Genomic DNA, 17,774 nt, shown 5'->3' with positions numbered 1-17,774 from the left:
CCCATTTCTTGCTGTCTGACCCTTGGCAAGTCACTTAACTTCTCCGTGCCTCAGTTTCCTCAACTGTAAAATGGGGATTCAATCTCTGTTCTCTCTCCTACTTAAGACGGTGAGCCCCCAAATGGGACAGGGACTGTTTCCGGCCAAATTAACAGTGCTTGCCTTCTCTCCTTCTCTCCCTCTCCAGCCCAGCCCGCACCCTCCGCTCCTCTGCCGCTAACCTCCTCACTGGGCCTCGTTCTCGCCCATCCCGCTGTCGTCCTCCAGCCCACGTCCTTTGCCTGTCCTGGAATGCCCTCCCTCCACGCATCCGCCAAGCTAGCTCTCTTCCTCCCTTCAAAGCCCTACTAAGAGCTCACCCACCCCCCGCCCTACCTCCTTCCCCTCCCCACAGCACTTGTGTATATATTTGTACAGATTTATTACAATATTTTACTTGTACATACTTACTATTCTATTTATTTTGTTAATGATGTGCATATAGCTTTAATTCCATTTGTTCTGTCAATTTTGTCACCCGTCTACATGTTTTGTTTTGTTGTCTGTCTCCCCCCCTTCTAGACTGTGAGCCCCACATGGGACAACCTGATCACCTTGTAACTTCCCCAGCGCTTAGAACACTGCTTTGCACATAGTAAGGGCTTAATAAATACCATTATTATTATTATTAGTAGTAGTAGTAGTAGTAGTACCTGTTTAAACAAACTTCCCTCAGGGAGGGGGCACTTAGGGGTAAATCTCTCTCCCTCCTGAGTGCGGGGGCTAATTGATGTGACTGCCATGAGAGTGAGGGGGTAAGGAGGAGGCCGCAAGATAAAAGAGTACCTCTCACTACAGTTAGATTAACTTTTCATCAGTCAATTAATTAATTAATAATGGCATTTGTTAAGCGCTCACTATGTGCAAAGCACTGTTCTAAGTGCTGGGGGGGGGTAAAAGGTGATCAGGTTGTCCCACGGGGGGCTCACAGTCTTCATCCCCAATTTACAGATGAGGTAACTGAGGCTCAGAGAAGTTAAGTGACTTGCCCAAGGTTACACAGCAGACATGTGGCGGAGCCGGCATTCGAACCCATGACCTTTGACTCCAAAGCCCGTGCTTTTTCTACTGGGCTATGCTGCTTCTCTTAGTTCTGTACCAGCCTTGGATCTGGATTCCTTCATGTCAGTTGAAGGTGAATTTTCAGGCTCTAATCCTCACGGCGACCCAAAAGGCTACTACAGTCAAGGAATCTCCACAATGCTAATGACTTAAGAGTTCATTTTACATATAATGCTTCAAGTCCAAAATCTGCTGACTGCCCACTCCAAGGGGAAAGTGCTTCAACACCCACAGTGATATTTAACTTGGCTTCCATGTTCAGAAATATGATTTTTACCCACTGCTCCCAAGAAGCACAGTTCAGATTTGTGGAACTATTGCATCTTTAACATTTCTACTTACTGTCCCGGCCAAATGAATAAGACAGAGGAACATCTCAATCAGGAGGCCTACACCTTTTGTAAGTCCTTAGAAACACCATCTCTGCATTGGTCTTCATTCTGGACGGGAACATACGGGCATCTTGAAGTCACTATGGCAATTCAAACAAAAAAAAACACCGAATGTCAATCTCCGTCAAGATACTTATAAGTTTGAGAGACGACCTAGTAAACAAGCACTTTGCCTTGCTCTAAAATGAATTGAAGAATGCTTTCTTTACATATTCGATAGTTCTTGACGATGATTGTTGTGCAAACTGTTTTCGATGAGCTAAACAATTCTCTAGACACAAATATCCTGTAAATAAAAAATGGAAATAGCTTGTTTCATACATAACGAGAAGCTGTTCAAAATGCATTGTATCCCGAAGATCCTTGTTAAATCTCCAAATATTTGTTGGCAGAGCTTAGTTGTCTAAGCACTCAGACCCTATTAAACGTGGAACTGAAGTTGAAATGGGAAGAAAGGAACGTAGTTTCCTTCCTGGGAACTACATTTCACAGAATCAATCAATCAATCGTATTTATTGAGCACTTACTGTGTGCAGAGCACTGTACTAAGCGCTTGGGAAGTACAAGTTGGCAAGATATAGAGGCGGTCCCTACCCAACAGTGGGCTCACAGTCTAGAAGGGGGAGGCAGAGAACAAAACATATTCATTCATTCAATCATATTTATTGAGCGCTTACTGTTTGCAGAGCACTGTACTAAGCACTTGGGAAGTACAAGTTGGCAACATATATTAACAAAATAAAATAAATAAAATGCTTCAGGAGACTGGAACCAGCTGGAAGGAGATGGGAATAATTACCACTTTGGGCAAAGCTTTGAAATTCAAGGGCAAGGGATTTGGTTGGGGGGTGATGGAGGGAAAGATGTTTCAGACTTTCTCCGGTCCTGTCTCCTTGTTAACTCATTCTCTGCCAGTTGTCTGAAGGGGGTGCATGAGTCAGGTGCACATTACCTAAGGTACGTCTGATTGGATTATGGGCATCCTTATCTGACTGCACCCTACCCAGTTGAAGGGGTTGGTTTCCAGCATGTTCTGTGAGCCCTGCTCTCTGACTGGTTCTCGCGGACAGGATCTGATTCTTCTAGACTTCTAGTCTAGTCTTCTAGACTGTGAGCCCACTGTTGGGTAGGGACTGTCTCTATATGTTGCCAACTTGTACTTCCCAAGAGCTTAGTAAAGTGCTCTGCACGCAGTAAGCGCTCAATAAATACAATTGATTGATTGATTGGAAGATCTGTCAATTTCTGATGCAGTGAAAATATAGCGGGGCACACAGATGGAGAAAGAGAATGTTTCTGAAAAGTCATCATCAGTCTCCTTCCCCGTCCCCATCCCTGTTGCCCTGTCACACACTTCTCCTGGCTGGAACTGTGTCCATCAACATCCCCAGCTTCGTTACTACGCCACACTCATCAATCAATCAATCGTATTTATTGAGCGCTTACTGTGTGCAGAGCACTGTACTAAGTGCTTGGGAAGTACAAGTTGGCAACATATAGAGATGGTCCCTACCCAACAGTGGGCTCACAGTCTAGAAGGGGGAGACAGAGAACAAAACAAAACATATTAACATAATAAAATAAATAGAATAGATATGTACAAGTAAAATAGAGTAATAAATACATACAAACATATATACATATATACAGGTGCTGTGGGGAAGGGAAGGAGGTAAGGCGGGGGGATGGACTTCACAATACTGGGGCCTGACCACACCACACCACCTGCCCTCAACCCTGTAGGACCGTGAGGAAGCAGAGGAAAAAACCACGGCGGCTCTGTCCCAGCTCCTCAAGAGGGGTCATGTCTGTTGGGGGCATCACCTCCATAATCCCCAGCCCCTGTGATGGCCGCCTCTCCGGGGGGCAGAAAAAGAGGCACGGGGGAGTTCTGGGATGGGTGGTGTAATTTATTATATCTGTAATTTATTTACATTAATGTCTGTCTCCCCCTCTAGACTGTATGCTCCTTGTGGGCAGAGACTGTGTCTGTAATAATAATAACAATAATAATAGCAGCATTTATTAAGCACTTATGTGCAAAGCACTGTTCTAAGCTCTGGGGAGGTTACAAGGTGATCGGGTTTTCCCACGGGGGGCTCACAGTCTTAATCCCCATTTTACAGATGAGGTAACTGAGGCACAGAGAAGTTAAGTGACTTGCCCGAAGTCACCCAGCTGACAATTGGCAGAGCAGAGATTTGAACCCCTGACCTCTGACTCCAAAGCTCGGGCTCTTTCCACTGAGCCACGCTGCTTCTCCCAAGTGCCTAATACAGTGCTCTGCACATAGGAAGTGCTCAATAAAGCAGAAGCAGCGTGGCTCAGTGGAAAGAGCCCACATGGGACAACCTGATCACCTTGTAGCCTCCCCAGCGCTTAGAACAGTGCTTTGTACATAGTAAGGCTTAATAAGTACCATTATTATTGTTATTATTATTATTACAAATATGACTGACTGTGGTGATGGTCCCCCTCGTCCCTCCTCGTCCCCCATCTTACCTCCTTCCCTTCCCCACAGCACCTGTATATATGTATATATGTTTGTACATATTTATTTATTTATTTTACTTGTACATATCTATTCTATTTATTTTATTTTGTTAGTATGTTTGGTTTTGTTCTCTGTCTCCCCTTTTCAGACTGTGAGCCCACTGTTGGGTAGGGACTGTCTCCATATGTTGCCAATTTGTACTTCCCAAGCACCTAGTACAGTGCTCTGCACATAGTAAGCGCTCAATAAATACGATTGATGATGATGACGATGATGGGGAAGACAGAGAGGCCACTCCAGAAGAGGTAAGTGCCAGGCTCACAGGATGTCTTACCTTCCTCTTCCCCACTCCTCCCCCTGGTCGGTAGATGGGCAACTCATATAGTTTAAACCCCTTAAACAATGTTGGGTAGGGACTGTCTCTATATGTTGCCAATTTGTACATCCCAAGCGCTTAGTACAGTGCTCTGCACATAGTAAGCGCTCAATAAATACGATTGATGATGACGATGATGATGGTAAGCTCAGTGGAAAGAGGCCGGGCTTGGGAGTCACAGGTTATGGGTTCTAATCCCAGCTCTGCCGCTTGTCAGCTGTGTGACTTTAAGCAAGTCACTTAACTTCTCTGTGCCTGTTACCTCATCTGTAAAATGGGGATTAAGACTGTAGCTCCCATGTGGGACAACCTGATCACCTTGTATCCCCCCAGCGCTTAGAACAGTGCTTTGCACATAGTAAGTGCTTAATAAATGTCATTATTATTATTATTATCTGATTAACAAATTATTATTATTAACAAAGTATTAACAAATATTATTATTATTATTATTATTATTATTATTATTATTATTATTATTATTAAGACACTGTTGCTGGTGGCAGTTTGTATAGTCATCTTGAAAGATTTAGCCAGATAAAGGGGCGATAGTTCATTCATTCATTCAATCGTATTTACTGAGCACTTACGTGTGCAGAGCACTGTACTAAGCGCTTGGGAAGTACAGTCAAAATGACGATAATCCTTTGTGGACTCTCTAAAGGATCACCTCCCGGCTCCCTCTACACGGAGAACTTTGAATACACATGCTCAGGTCCCAAAATGTTGGTGCGCTTATCTAGGTTCCTGGGGCAATTTGCTTGGGATTTAAGAAACCCGTATAGTTATGATGTTGATAAAATGCAAGCATTTGAATTTGGTCTGTTTTTCCTTCTCCTCCCTAAATATTAAAAACAGTCCAAGATAGCAGTGGGAGTTAAACTTCTCTTACGGTCCTCCACTTGTAAACCCAGGAGACAGCCTACTAATTGAAATTTCATTTGTGTGGTGTAAAACTTGCAATGGACCTTCGAATCACAGAAGCCTGGCAAGATCAGGGAACGATATCTTGCACAGAAAATGAGAGACAGCCAAGAATCTCAGTGAGCTTGGTGCCAATATATGGTATAACTGACTATTTATTGGTTAGGTACTTTATTCTCTGGTCCTCAGTTCTTCTGAGCTGTGGGACTTTGGGCAAGTCACTTAACTTCTCTGTGCCTCAGTTACCTCATCTGTAAAATGGGGATTAAGACTGTGAGCCCCCCTTGGGACAATCTGATCACCTTGTAACCTCCGCTGCGCTTAGAACAGTGCTTTCCCCATAGTAAGCGCTTAATAAATGCCATTATTATTATTATTCTGTTTACCATAAAGGAAAAGTGACACTTTTTGAAACCTCACATGACTGACATCTAACACTCTTCGCTCTTTCAAACCTTTGATGTCTACTCACCTTTGAAGTAGTCAGGTAACAGGAGCTATTTCAAAGAATGGCTGGGATAAGTTCACACAATTAGAAGCAAGGATAAGAACCAAACTAATTTTCAGAGTATATGAATATGATGGAAGGAAAGAAAATGATCCTAAATACTCTCACCAGGTGATGAGACAAATTGCAACCACTCTAATTATACTAGACTGGGGAAGCAGCGTGGCTCAGTGGAAAGAGCCCGGGTTTGGGAGTCAGAGGTCACAGGTTCTAATCCTGGCTCCACCACTTGTCCGCTGTGTGACTTTGGGCAAGTCACTTAACTTCTCTGTGCCTCAGTTCCCTCATCTGTAAAAATGGGGATTAAGACTGTGAGCCCCATGTGGGACAACCTGATCACCTTGTATCCCCCCCAGTGCTTAGAACAGTGCTTCGCACATAGTAAGCGCTTAACAAATACCAGCGTTATTATTAATATTAGACAACTAGTAGTGGATAGAGGACGGGCCTGGTAGAAAGACCTGAGTTCTAGTCCCAGCTCTGCGACTTGTCTGCTGCATGACCTTAGGCAAGCCACAACTTCTCTGTGCCTCAGTTACCTCATCTGTAAAATGGGGATTATGACTGTAAACCCCATGTGGGACATGGACTGTGTCCAACCTGATTACCCTGTATCTACTCCAACGTGTAGAAAAGTGACTGGCTCATAGTAAGCGCTTAACAAATACCATAAAAAAAAAATCTGTAAACTACCTGTGGGCAGGGCATGTGTCTACCAATGCTATTGTACCGTACACTTCCAAGTGTCCCGTGGCTCAATGGAAAGAGCCCAGGCTTTGGAGTCAGAGGTCATGGGTTCAAATCCCAGCTCCGCCAATTGTCAGCTGTGTGACTTTGGGCAAGTCACTTCACTTCTCTGTGCCTCAGTTACCTCATCTGTAAAATGGGGATGAAGATTGTGAGCCCCCCGTAGGACAATCTGATCATCTTGTATCCTCTCCAGTGCTTAGAACAGTGCTTTGCACATAGTAAGCACTTAATAAATGCCATTATTATTATTACTCCAGTGCTCTGCACACAGTAAGTGCTCAATATCATTGATTGATTGAAGAAGTACCCAAATGCTCAGAAACACTAAAAAAACCCAACCCAGACTTATTCCTGTTACATAAGCACTTACTATGTGACAAGCACTGTCCTAAGCGCTGGAGTAGCTACAATTTAAACAGGTTGGGCACAATCCCTGTCCCACATAGGGCTCACACTCAATCCCCATTCTACAGATGATATAACTGAGGCCCACTAAAGTGAAACGACTTGCCCAAGGTCACATAGCAGACATGTGGTAAGGGTCAGAATTAGAACCCAGGTCCTTCTGACACCCGGGCCACTGCTCTATCCACTAAGCCACAATGCTTGAAGCACCAACCTAGAAGAGCAACGTGGGACCATCAAAATCTCCTATGTTTGTGAATGGAAGGGAATGGCTGAATTCTCTGAAGAAGGAAGGGTGGTTCCAGCCTGTCCTTAGGAGAGGAATGAAATGGGTTCTTCAGCTCCATCCACTTCTTGCAAATGGCACATTTGACAGTTCTCCAAATCCAAAGAGAGAAGCAGCAGAGCAGAGTGGATAGAACACAAGCCTGGGAGTCAGAAGGTCATGGGTTCTAATCCTGGCTCCACCACTTGTCTGCTGTGTCACCTTGGGCAAGTCCCTTCACTTCTCTGTGCCTCAGTTATGATGATGATGATGGTATTTGTTAAGCGCTTACTATGTGCAAAGCACGGTTCTAAGCGCTGGGGAGGTTACAAGGCGATCAGGTTGTCCCTCGTGGGGCTCACAGATTTAATCCCCATTTTCCAGATGAGGTAACTGAGGCACAGAGAAGTGAAGTGACTTGCCCAAAGTCACACAGCTGACAATTGGCGGAGCCGGGATTTGAACCCATGACCTCTGACTCCAAAGCCCGGGCTCTTTCCACTGAGCCACGCTGCTTCTCATCTGTAAATTGGGAATTGAGACTGTGAGCCCCATGTGGGACAGGGACTGTGTCCAGCCCAATTTGCTTGTATCCATTCATTCATTCAATCGTACTTATTGAGTGTTTACTCATCATCATCAATCGTATTTACTGAGCACTTACTATGTGCAGAGCACTGTACTAAGCGCTTGGGAAGTACAAATTGGCAACATACAGAGACAGTCCCTACCCAACAGTGGGCTCACAGTCTAAAAGGGGGAGACAGAGAACAAAACCAAACATACTAACAAAATAAAATAAATAGAATAGATATGTACAAGTAAAATAAATAGAGTAATAAATATGTACAAACATATATACATATATACAGGTGCTGTGGGGAAGGGAAGGAGGTAAGATGGGGGGGGATGGAGAGGGGGACGAGGGGGAGAGGAAGGAAGGGGCTCAGTCTGGGAAGGCCTCCTGGAGGAGGTGAGCTCTCAGTAGGGCCTTGAAGGGAAGTAGGGCCTACTGTGTGCAAAGCACTGTACCAAGCACCTGGGAGAGTACAATACAACAACAGGCACATTCCCTGCGCAGAACTTGGTACAGTGCCTGGAACAGGCACTGTATAGAAGGGGGAGACAGACAACAAAACAAAACATGTGGCCAGGTGTCAGGTCATCACAGTAAATACAAATAAAGCTAGATGCACATCATTTACAAAATAAATAGACTAGTAACTCTATACAAGTAAAATGAATAGAGTAATAAATCTGTACAAACATATATTTGTTCTGTTCTCCCTCCTACTTAGTTTGTGTGCCCCAATGGGACAGGGGCTGTGTCTGACCTGATTAACTTGAATCTACCCCAGCACTTATAAGAGTGCTTGACACGTAATAAGCACTCTGACTACCACAATTATTATTAAATTCAGAGAGCAGACCCAATACAAGATACTTGCTCCAGGAAGACAAGACAGTGAGACCTGGCTTTTCCCTGGAAGAACAGAACAGCAACTGGGGAATCAAAAGAGCCCCAAAGTACTCCCAAACAATTTCAAACCCTCTGAAGACCCTCGTCACATGATGGGCAGGTGGGAAAAATGCAGGTTCTTGAGTATTACAATAATAATAATAATAATGATGATGGTATTTGTGAAGCGCTATGGTAGATGCAAGGCATTCAGGTTGTCCCACAGTCTGAATCCCCATTTTACAGATGAGGTAACTGAGGCCCAGAGAAGTTAGGTGACTTGCCCAAAGTCACACAGCTGACAAGTGGTGGAGCCGGGATTAGAACCCATGACCTCTGACTCCCAAGCCCGAGCTCTTTCCTCTAAGCCATGCTGCTTTATTATAAGCTTCAGGGTTAGAAAAGGCAATGGAACCAATGGAGTTCAAGCACTTAGTACAGTTTGCACACAGGAGGTGTTCAATAAATACAACTGAATGAACGAATGACGAGCTGTAAAAGGGAGCAGGCCCTAGGGAATAGAAAGGGACCAAGAGCATGGACATGGAACAGAACAGTTGTGACTCATGTCCTGTGTTTTTCTCAAAGGGTAACAAGCTGGGAACAAAGCAGCCACAGAATTTGGAAAGAGGAAAAGAAAAGACTACTTACAGTCGCATCAACTTACCCTCCTCCTCTTTCTTCTCTCCCCCTCCTCCTCCTTTCCCTGCCCCGCTGCCTTTCAGCAGCAGCTGCAGCCTTTTAATAACTTGGACAGAAATCTTTCAGCGCTTACACCTGAGAAACCCCGCTCTACACGTGGCTTTTCCTTTACTAGATGTTTTGCAAATGTGGAGCTCGCACACACAAATTTGGTAATTGAGAAGCAGAGCACAGGTTTGGGAGTCAGAAGGTGGTGGATTCTAATCCCGGCTCCCCCAGTTGTCTGCTGTGAGACGTCGAGCAAGTCACTTCACTTCTCTGGGCCTCAGTTACCTCATCTGTAAAATGGGGATGGAGACTTTAATCCCCATGTGGGACAGGGACTGTGTTCAACCCGATTTGTCTGTATCCACCCCAGCGCTTAGTACAGTGCCTGGCACGTAGTCAGGGTTTAACAAATACCACCATTATTATCAAGTGGAAAGAGCACAGGAATGGAAGCCAGGAGATCTGGGTTCTAATGCTCACTCCATCACCTTGAGAAAGTCACTTCACTTCTGATGTGCCTCGGCTTCCTCATCTGTAAAATGGAGGTTAAATTCCCGTTTTCCCTCTCATTTAATAATAATAATAATAATAATGACAGCATTTATTAAGCACTTACTATGTGCAAAGCACTGTTCTAAGCGCTGGGGAGGTAACAAGGTGATCAGGTTGTCCCACGGGGGGCTCACAGTCATTATCCCCATTTTACAGATGAGGTAGCTGAGGTGCAGAGAAGTTAAGTGACTTGGCTTCCTCATCTGTAAAATGGAGGTTAAATTCCTGTTTTCCCTCTCATTTAATAATAATAATAATAATAGCAGTTATTAAGTGCTATGTGCAAAGCACTGTTCTAAGCGCCGGGGAGGTTACAAGGTGATCAGATTGTCCCACAGGGGGCTCACAGTCTTAATCCCCATTTTCCAGATGAGGTAACTGAGGCAAAGAGAAGTTAAGCGACTTGCCCAAAGTCACACAGCTGGCAAGTGGTGGAGCCGGGATTTGAACCCATGACCTCTGACTCCAAAGCCCGGGCTCTTTCCACTGAGCAACGCTGCTTCTCCACTTACAGTGTGAGCTCTGTGTGGATTTGATTATCCTGTATTTACACCAGTGCTTGGCACATATACAATAATTACTATAAGAATTATTAAGAGTTCCTCTTGACAAGATTTCAAATGAATCTACAATTTTTCGCCCATAAGGGGAAGGGGATTGGACTAACACCATGAAAAACCAGGAAATAAGTTATTTATTTTCCTATACAAAGAGCACTCCTACTAAATTTTTAACCAAATCAGATTTCTGAAACTTTAATCATACAGAAGCTGCATTTATTGATTTATGGAGGTCCTAAAGCCTCTGGAAAGTTGTGCACATGTTAAAGTTAATTTACAATACTTATAACTTCAGTCCTTAATTGGGGTTTTCGCAGCTTCACCCTTTCTTGTAGTGCATTTTGAAGACATTATCTCTAGAATTAGTGTTTACCGAGCATTTAAGAAATATTCCAAGTCAGATCTGTGTTCCTAGTATGAGCATACTAAATCAGACCAAAGAAACGATTTGAAGTGAAAGACTTTTATGGTGCTAATTCTATTCCCATAACTTTTAACCTTCGTCACCAAACCATAAAAGCTTACCAAAGTCCATGAATCTATTTGACAATTCTACCCTTAAGTTTCTAAATTTAGTTTCGGGACTTATTAAACGCTTTTTATGGCTACACCCTGGAATAGATCAAAATCAGATCAGATCCAGCCGCTGTCCCTCATGGGAATCATAATCTCCGAGCTTGCTAGGCAGTTTCTTATCCCTATTGTTCAGGTGAGGAAACTGAGGCAAAGAGAGGTTAAGTGACCTGCTCAAGGTTGCACAGCAGGGCTAGGGTAGAACTGGGATTAGAACCTGGGTCTCCAGGGCCTAAGAAAGGAAATGACGACGCTAGAGCTAGACATCTTCCCCATAATCTTTATTGGCAGGCAAGACCCTCACTGTATTAGTCAACAAAATAAAATTTAAAAAAAACCACCCAAGTGTGATTAACTGGTATTTTGAATCCTAAAATGAACGGAACTTTGGGTACTATCTGGCCCAATTTCCTGCCTATGGGCAAGGCTACAATGTCACCCATGCGAGAGGAACGGGTACATCACAATCTAATCGAATGACTGGGGCAAGTTCTTGCTAATAACCAATGTTCTAGAGAAAGGGAATTCCATTACAACACCATTAAGTGTATGAAGGATCTTTTCCCTGAGAGGTAAAGAGCTGGGGCTCCTGGCCAAGTCTGTTTGCTTGACTTGGAAGATTTTTAAGAGACATGAAGCTTCTTCAGCCTTGGTAGGAGCAGATGGAGGTCAGGGCAGCAGAGATCATGGAAAAAAACCCAGACAACACCCACAAGGACTACTTTCCAAAAAGAGAGGAGATTTCCAGGGGAAAAAGTCCTCTGGGAAATGAGATTTATTTGTAGTTGTTGATCCTATCTTGAAAATCCTTCAGGGAGAGGGATCCAAGAACCTCTCTGAGGAACCTAAGATGGTATTTGCCATTCCATACCTTGGGCATCTCTTTCATGCAATTGTTAGTTTTCATTGAGGACCTGCTGGATGCAGAGCACTGTGTTAAGGGCTGACGAAAGGTACAAGCATGACAATAATGATGATATTTATTAAGTGCTCATTATGTGCTAGGGACTGTTTTAAGTGCGGGGGTAGATACAAGATAATCGGGTTGGACACAGTCCCTGTCCCACATAAGGTTCACAGTCTTAATCCCCAATCTACAGATGAGGGAACTGAGGCACAGAGAAGTACAGTGACTTACCCAAGGTCACACAGCAGACAGGTGGTGAAGCCAGGATTAAAACCCATCTGATTCCCAGGCCCATGCTCTATCCTCTAAGGCCATGATCCAGTACCTAGTCATTCATTCAATCATATTTATTGGACGCTTACTGTGTGCAGAGCACTGTACCAAGGGCTTGGAAAGTACAATTTGGTAACATACAGAGACAATCCACAGGGGACTCACAGTCAAAGAAAAGAGGGCGGGAGGAGTGGGAAGAATTGGCAAGGAACATTCATTCATTCATTCATTCAATCGTATTTATTGAGCGCTTATTGTGTGCAGAGTACTGTACTAAGCACTTGGAAAGTACAATATGGCAGCATATAGAGACGGTCCCTACCCAACAACGGGCTCACAGATTAGAAGGGGGAGACAGACAGCAAAACAAAACAAGTAGACAGGTGTCAATACCATCACATCAAAGAGAAGCAGCGTGGCTCAGTGGAAAGAGCACGGTCTTGGGAGTCAGAGGTCACAGGTTCTAATCCCAGCTCTGCCACTTGTCATCTGTGTGACTGTGGGGAATTCACTTAACTTCTCTGGGACTCAGTTACCTCATCTGTAAAATAGGGATTAAGACTGTGAGCCCCACGTAGAACAACCTGATCACCTTGCATCCACCCCAGCACTTAGAACAATGCTTCATACATTGTAAGCGCTTAACAAATGCCATTATTATTATTATTATTATTATTATCAAAATAGACATAGATATATACACATCATTAGTAAAATAGAGTAATAAATATGTACAAATAAACATAAGTGCTGTGGGGAGGGGCAGGGGGTAGAGCAGAGGGAGGGAGTGGGGGCGATGGGGAGGAGAGGAGGAGCAGAGGATGGGGGGGCTTAGAATGGGAAGGCCTCCTGGAGGAGGTGAGCTCTCAGTAGGGCTTTGAAGGGAGGAAGAGAGCTAGTTTGGGGATGTGCGGAGGGAGGGCATTCCAGGCCAGGGGAAGGACGTGGGCCTGGGGTCGACGGCAGGACAGGCGAGAACGAGGAAGAGTGAGGAGGTTAGCGGCAGAGGAGCGGAGGGTGCGGGCTGGGCTGGAGAAGGAGAGAAGGGAGGTGAGGTAGGAGGGGGCAAGGTGATGGATAGCTTTGAAGTCGAGAGTGAGGAGTTTTTGCTTGATACGGAGGTTGACTGGCAACCACTGGATATTTTTGAGGAGTGGAGTGACATGCCCAGAGCGTTTCTGTAGAAAGATAATTCAGGCAGCAGAGTGAAGTATAGGCTGAAGCAGGGAGAGACAGGAGGATGGGAGATCAGAGAGGAGGCTGATGCAGTAATCCAGTCGGGATAGGATGAGAGATTGAACCAGCAAGGTAGCGTTTTGGACGGAAAGGAAAGGGCGAATCTTGGTGATGTGTGGAGGTGAGACCGGCAAGTTTTGGTGATGGATTGGATGTGTGTTGTGAATGAAAGAGTGGTGTTAAGGATGACACCAAGATTGCGGGCTTGTGAAATGGGAATGATAATAGTGCCGTCCACAGTGACGGGAAAGTCAGAGGGAGGACAGGGTTTGGGAGGGAAGATAAGGAGCTCAGTCTTGGACTTGCCCGGAAGGATAAAACCAAGCAGCAAAACAAACAGGAAAACAAGGACAACAGTAAGAATAAGAAGAGCTGGAGCACATTTTGGTTGAAAGAGCAGTTTTGAGGCTACTCACTGATCTGACTGGTTTCAGCACTTTAGTCACAATTAACAAGTCTTGCCAAAATTCTAAACCTCTGGACTCAACTGCCCCTTCAATGGATTCAGCCCTCATGGTATCACTGAGGGATGCAGTGGAAGGGGAGACTCTTCATTCAATCGCATTTATTCAATCATACAAAGCACTGTACTAAGCGCTAGGGACAGTACAATATAACAACAATCTCCTCTGTCTCACTGTTTGGTTGTTGGTATTTGTTAAGTGCTTACTAAGTTCCAGGCACCGTACTAAGCGCTGGTGTAGATACAAGATAATCAGGTTGGACAGAGTCTACATAGGACTCACAGTCTTAATCCCCATTTTACAGATGAGGGAACAGGGGTCCGGAGAAGTGAAGTGACTTGCACAAAGTCACAACTCCCAGGCCGTGCCTTTTCCACTAGGACACTGCTGACCCCTTGTCCAAGGCCTCCCTCCCCATCCACATATGACTGACCACCACTTCCCACCTCGAAAGTCTTATTAATATCACATCTCCTCCATGACCCTTCCTCAATTAAACCATCTTTTTCCCTACTCCCTCTCCCTTCTGCATCACCTATGACTTGGATTTTGTACCCTTTAAGCATTTGACCATAAAATACCATGATGATTATTTGACATTGACTCAACCCTCAGTCCCACAGAATGTACTTACCAGTAATTTATCTTAATGTCCGATTCCCCCCTAGCTGGTCAGAGAATGTGTCTACCAACTCTAAAAAAAATAATAGTAATGATAACAATAATTGTATTAAGTGCTTACTATATGTCAAGCACTGTTAGTACTTGGATGGGAGACCGCCTGGGAATACCGGGTGCTGTAGGCTTCCCCTTTTAGACTGTGAGCCCCCTTTTAGACTGTGAGCCCACTGTTGGGTAGGGACTGTCTCTATATGTTGCCAATTTGTACTTCCCAAGTGCTTAGTACAGTGCTCTGCACATAGTAAGCACTCAATAAATACGACTGATGATGATGATGATGTTCTAAGCACTGGAGTAGATACAAATTAATCACGTTGGACACGGTCCCTGTCCCACATGAGGCTAGAAGTCTTAATCCCCAATTTATAGATGAGGTTACTGAGGTACAGAAAAGTCAAGTGACTTGTCCAAGGTCACAGAACAGACAAGTGGTGGAGCCGAGATTAGAACCCATGATCTTCTGACTCAGGCCGGTGCTTTATCCACTATGCCATGCCGTTTCTCTCCGTTGCACTGTACTCTCCCAAGCGTTTAGTACAGTGTGCTTTGCATACAGTAAGCACTCAATGAATACAACTGACTGATTGATAGATCGAGGGGCTTGGTGCCTAGCCCCGGGGAGACATTAAAATACATTTCATGTAGGGGAAGCAACTAAGTGAAAAGATAAGCCCTATGGGAGGGGGTATGGTTGAGTACCTTAAGTGCTTTGCAGGTAGGAATTAAAATTCAAGTAGGGAGGGACAAAGAGTGGGGATATAAGTGATTGGTCAGGGAAATCCTCCAGAACAATTAGGGTAGCACAAAGATCCCAGGCCTTTGCTTACAAAGATTCTCTTCCTCCAACTTGAGCCCATTTCTTCTGTTCTAATCCTCTTTGGCGACAAAGAACAGATATTCACTCAATTACTCAATTCACTCAACATCAATGGCATATACTGAGCGCTTGCTATATGCAGCACACTCTACTAAGCACTTGGGAGAGAAAAATAGATTAGAAAATACAAATCTTGCCCTCAAGTGTTCCTCTGAAGATATCGTGACTATGTCACATCTCCACATTTCTCCAGATTAAATGAATATTAATTCAGTGATCATGAGCTACCTCTACACAAAAGTAGTTCAGGCATATTCCACGATACAGAAAGAGCATAGGTCTGGGAATTAGAGGACATGAGTTCTAATCCCGACTCTGCTACTTGCCTGCTTTGTTACCTTGGACATGTCACTACACTTCTCTGTGCCTCAGTTCCTCATCTGTTAAATTGGGATTAAATACCTGCTCTCTGTCTTACTTGACCTGTGAGCCTCACTCTCCCCTTCTTCAAAGCCTTACTGAAGGCACATCTCCTCCAAGAGGCCTTCTCAGACTAAGCCCAATTTTTCTTCATCTTCAACTCCCTTCTGTTTTGCCCTGACTTGCTCCCTTTCTCTTCCCCCCTCCCAGCCCCGAAGCACATATGTACATATCTGTAATTTTATTTATCCCTTTGATGATGATGATGATGGTATTTGTTAAGCGCTTACTATATGCAAAGCACTTTTCTAAGCACTGGGGAGGTTACAAGTTGATCAGGTTGTCCCACGGGGGCCTCACAGTTTTAATCCCCATTTTACAGATGAGGTAACAGGCACAGAGAAGTTAAGTGACTGGTCCAAAGTCACACAGCGGACAGTTGGCGGAGCCAGAATTTGAACCCATGACCTGACTCCAAAGCCCATGCTCTTTCCACTGAGGCATGCTGCTTCTCTATTCCCCCTCCCAGCTCCAAAGCACTTACATACATATCTGTAATTTTATTTATTTGTATTGATTTATGTCTCCTCAACTCTAGACTGTGAGTTTGTTGTGCGCAGGGAATGTCACTGTTTATTGTTGTATTGTACTTTCCCAAGTGCTTAGTACAGTGCTCTGCACTAAGTGCTCAATAAATACGACTGAATGAATGAATGTGGTATAAGGACAGTGTCTGACCTGATTGTGTAGTATCGACCCAAGCGCTTTGTACAGTGCTTGGCATAGAATAAGCACTTAAATACTGCAAATATTATTTGTTCAAGATGTTCCGTCCCTTGAATATGTGGTTATATTTACCCTTCTCCTAGCCGAAGGGCACCTATGTACATATAATTCATCAGGAATTGATTTTAATTTCTGTCTCCCGCTTTGATCTGTAAACTTCTTGTAGGCAGGGATTGCCTATACCTACTCTTCTGTACTATACGTCCCAAACGCTTGGGTCAGTGCTCTTCACACCGAAAGCACTCAATAAACACCACCGATTGATTGGGTGGGTGTGTTTTCCCATAGAATAAATTTCCAGAAATTTTGGAAAAACATGAAATTCTTTTACATGCTATCTACTATAATGTTAAAATCCACAAAGTCAGTTTAATCTTTGTAAAAAATAGTTTAATAAAGGACATCAAAACTGATTAAATGGAGAGTTATAATGTGATTAGGAGTGCTCTGTAATAATAATCATTGCAGTATTTGTTAAGTGCTTACTCTGCACAAAATACACAAAAAATACCATTTATTGAGTTTCTGAGTTTGCAGAGGTAGCCTGTTCTGCTGACCGTGGAGGGAGTTTTTCAGCTTTCATGAATAATTTATCCAATTTAGGTTGAGTTTTACTTGAGCCTCCTTTTCTTCCTCAAGAACCTTATAACAGGAAAACTCATTCTGACCACCTCTGTGCACATTTAAACTTTTCTCTCGCAAGGTTTTCTCCTTCAATCAATCAAGCGTATTTATTGAGCATTTACTGCGGGTTAAGCACTTGGGAAAGTACAATATGACAGAGTTGGTATTTTTATTTATTTTCAATGGTATTTGAAAATGGAGTTGGCAGATACAACCCCTGTCCACAACAAGCCTACAGTCTAGAGGATGTGGTTACAATCATTTTCAGAACTTCATCTGCCTTCTTGAAAACTAATGCAAGATTTCTTCATCCCTGGTGTTGGAAAGAGCCCATAAACACTTCATTTGTTTCAGTATCTTGCAATGATATATTGGACAGTCCATTGATTAATCAATCGTATTTACTGAGCGCTTACTGTGTGCAGAGCACTGTACTAAGCGCCTGGGAAGTACAAGTTGGCAACAACTTGATTCCTCTTTAAGCTCCTTGTGGGCGCGGAATGTGTCTGTTTACTGT

The 17,774-nt window shown here is 43.9% G+C and overlaps 1 protein-coding gene across 1 annotated transcript in view; it reads right to left on the bottom strand.

Moving 5' to 3' along the window:
• LRRC8B (leucine rich repeat containing 8 VRAC subunit B) overlaps window positions 1-17,774 on the bottom strand; it is an 88,723-nt gene that overhangs the window by 13,454 nt on the left and 57,495 nt on the right. The window contains exon 3 of the mRNA XM_038745525.1: window positions 1,444-1,573. The gene's annotated coding sequence lies outside the window, so the exon portion shown is untranslated. The remainder of the gene's footprint in view (window positions 1-1,443; window positions 1,574-17,774) is intronic.

This window comes from Tachyglossus aculeatus, chromosome 4 (assembly GCF_015852505.1).
Source record: "Tachyglossus aculeatus isolate mTacAcu1 chromosome 4, mTacAcu1.pri, whole genome shotgun sequence".
NCBI classification, from domain to species: Eukaryota; Metazoa; Chordata; class Mammalia; order Monotremata; family Tachyglossidae; genus Tachyglossus; species Tachyglossus aculeatus.
The sequence above is the reverse complement of the archived record's forward strand: the minus strand, read 5'-3'. Positions and strand labels throughout refer to the sequence as shown.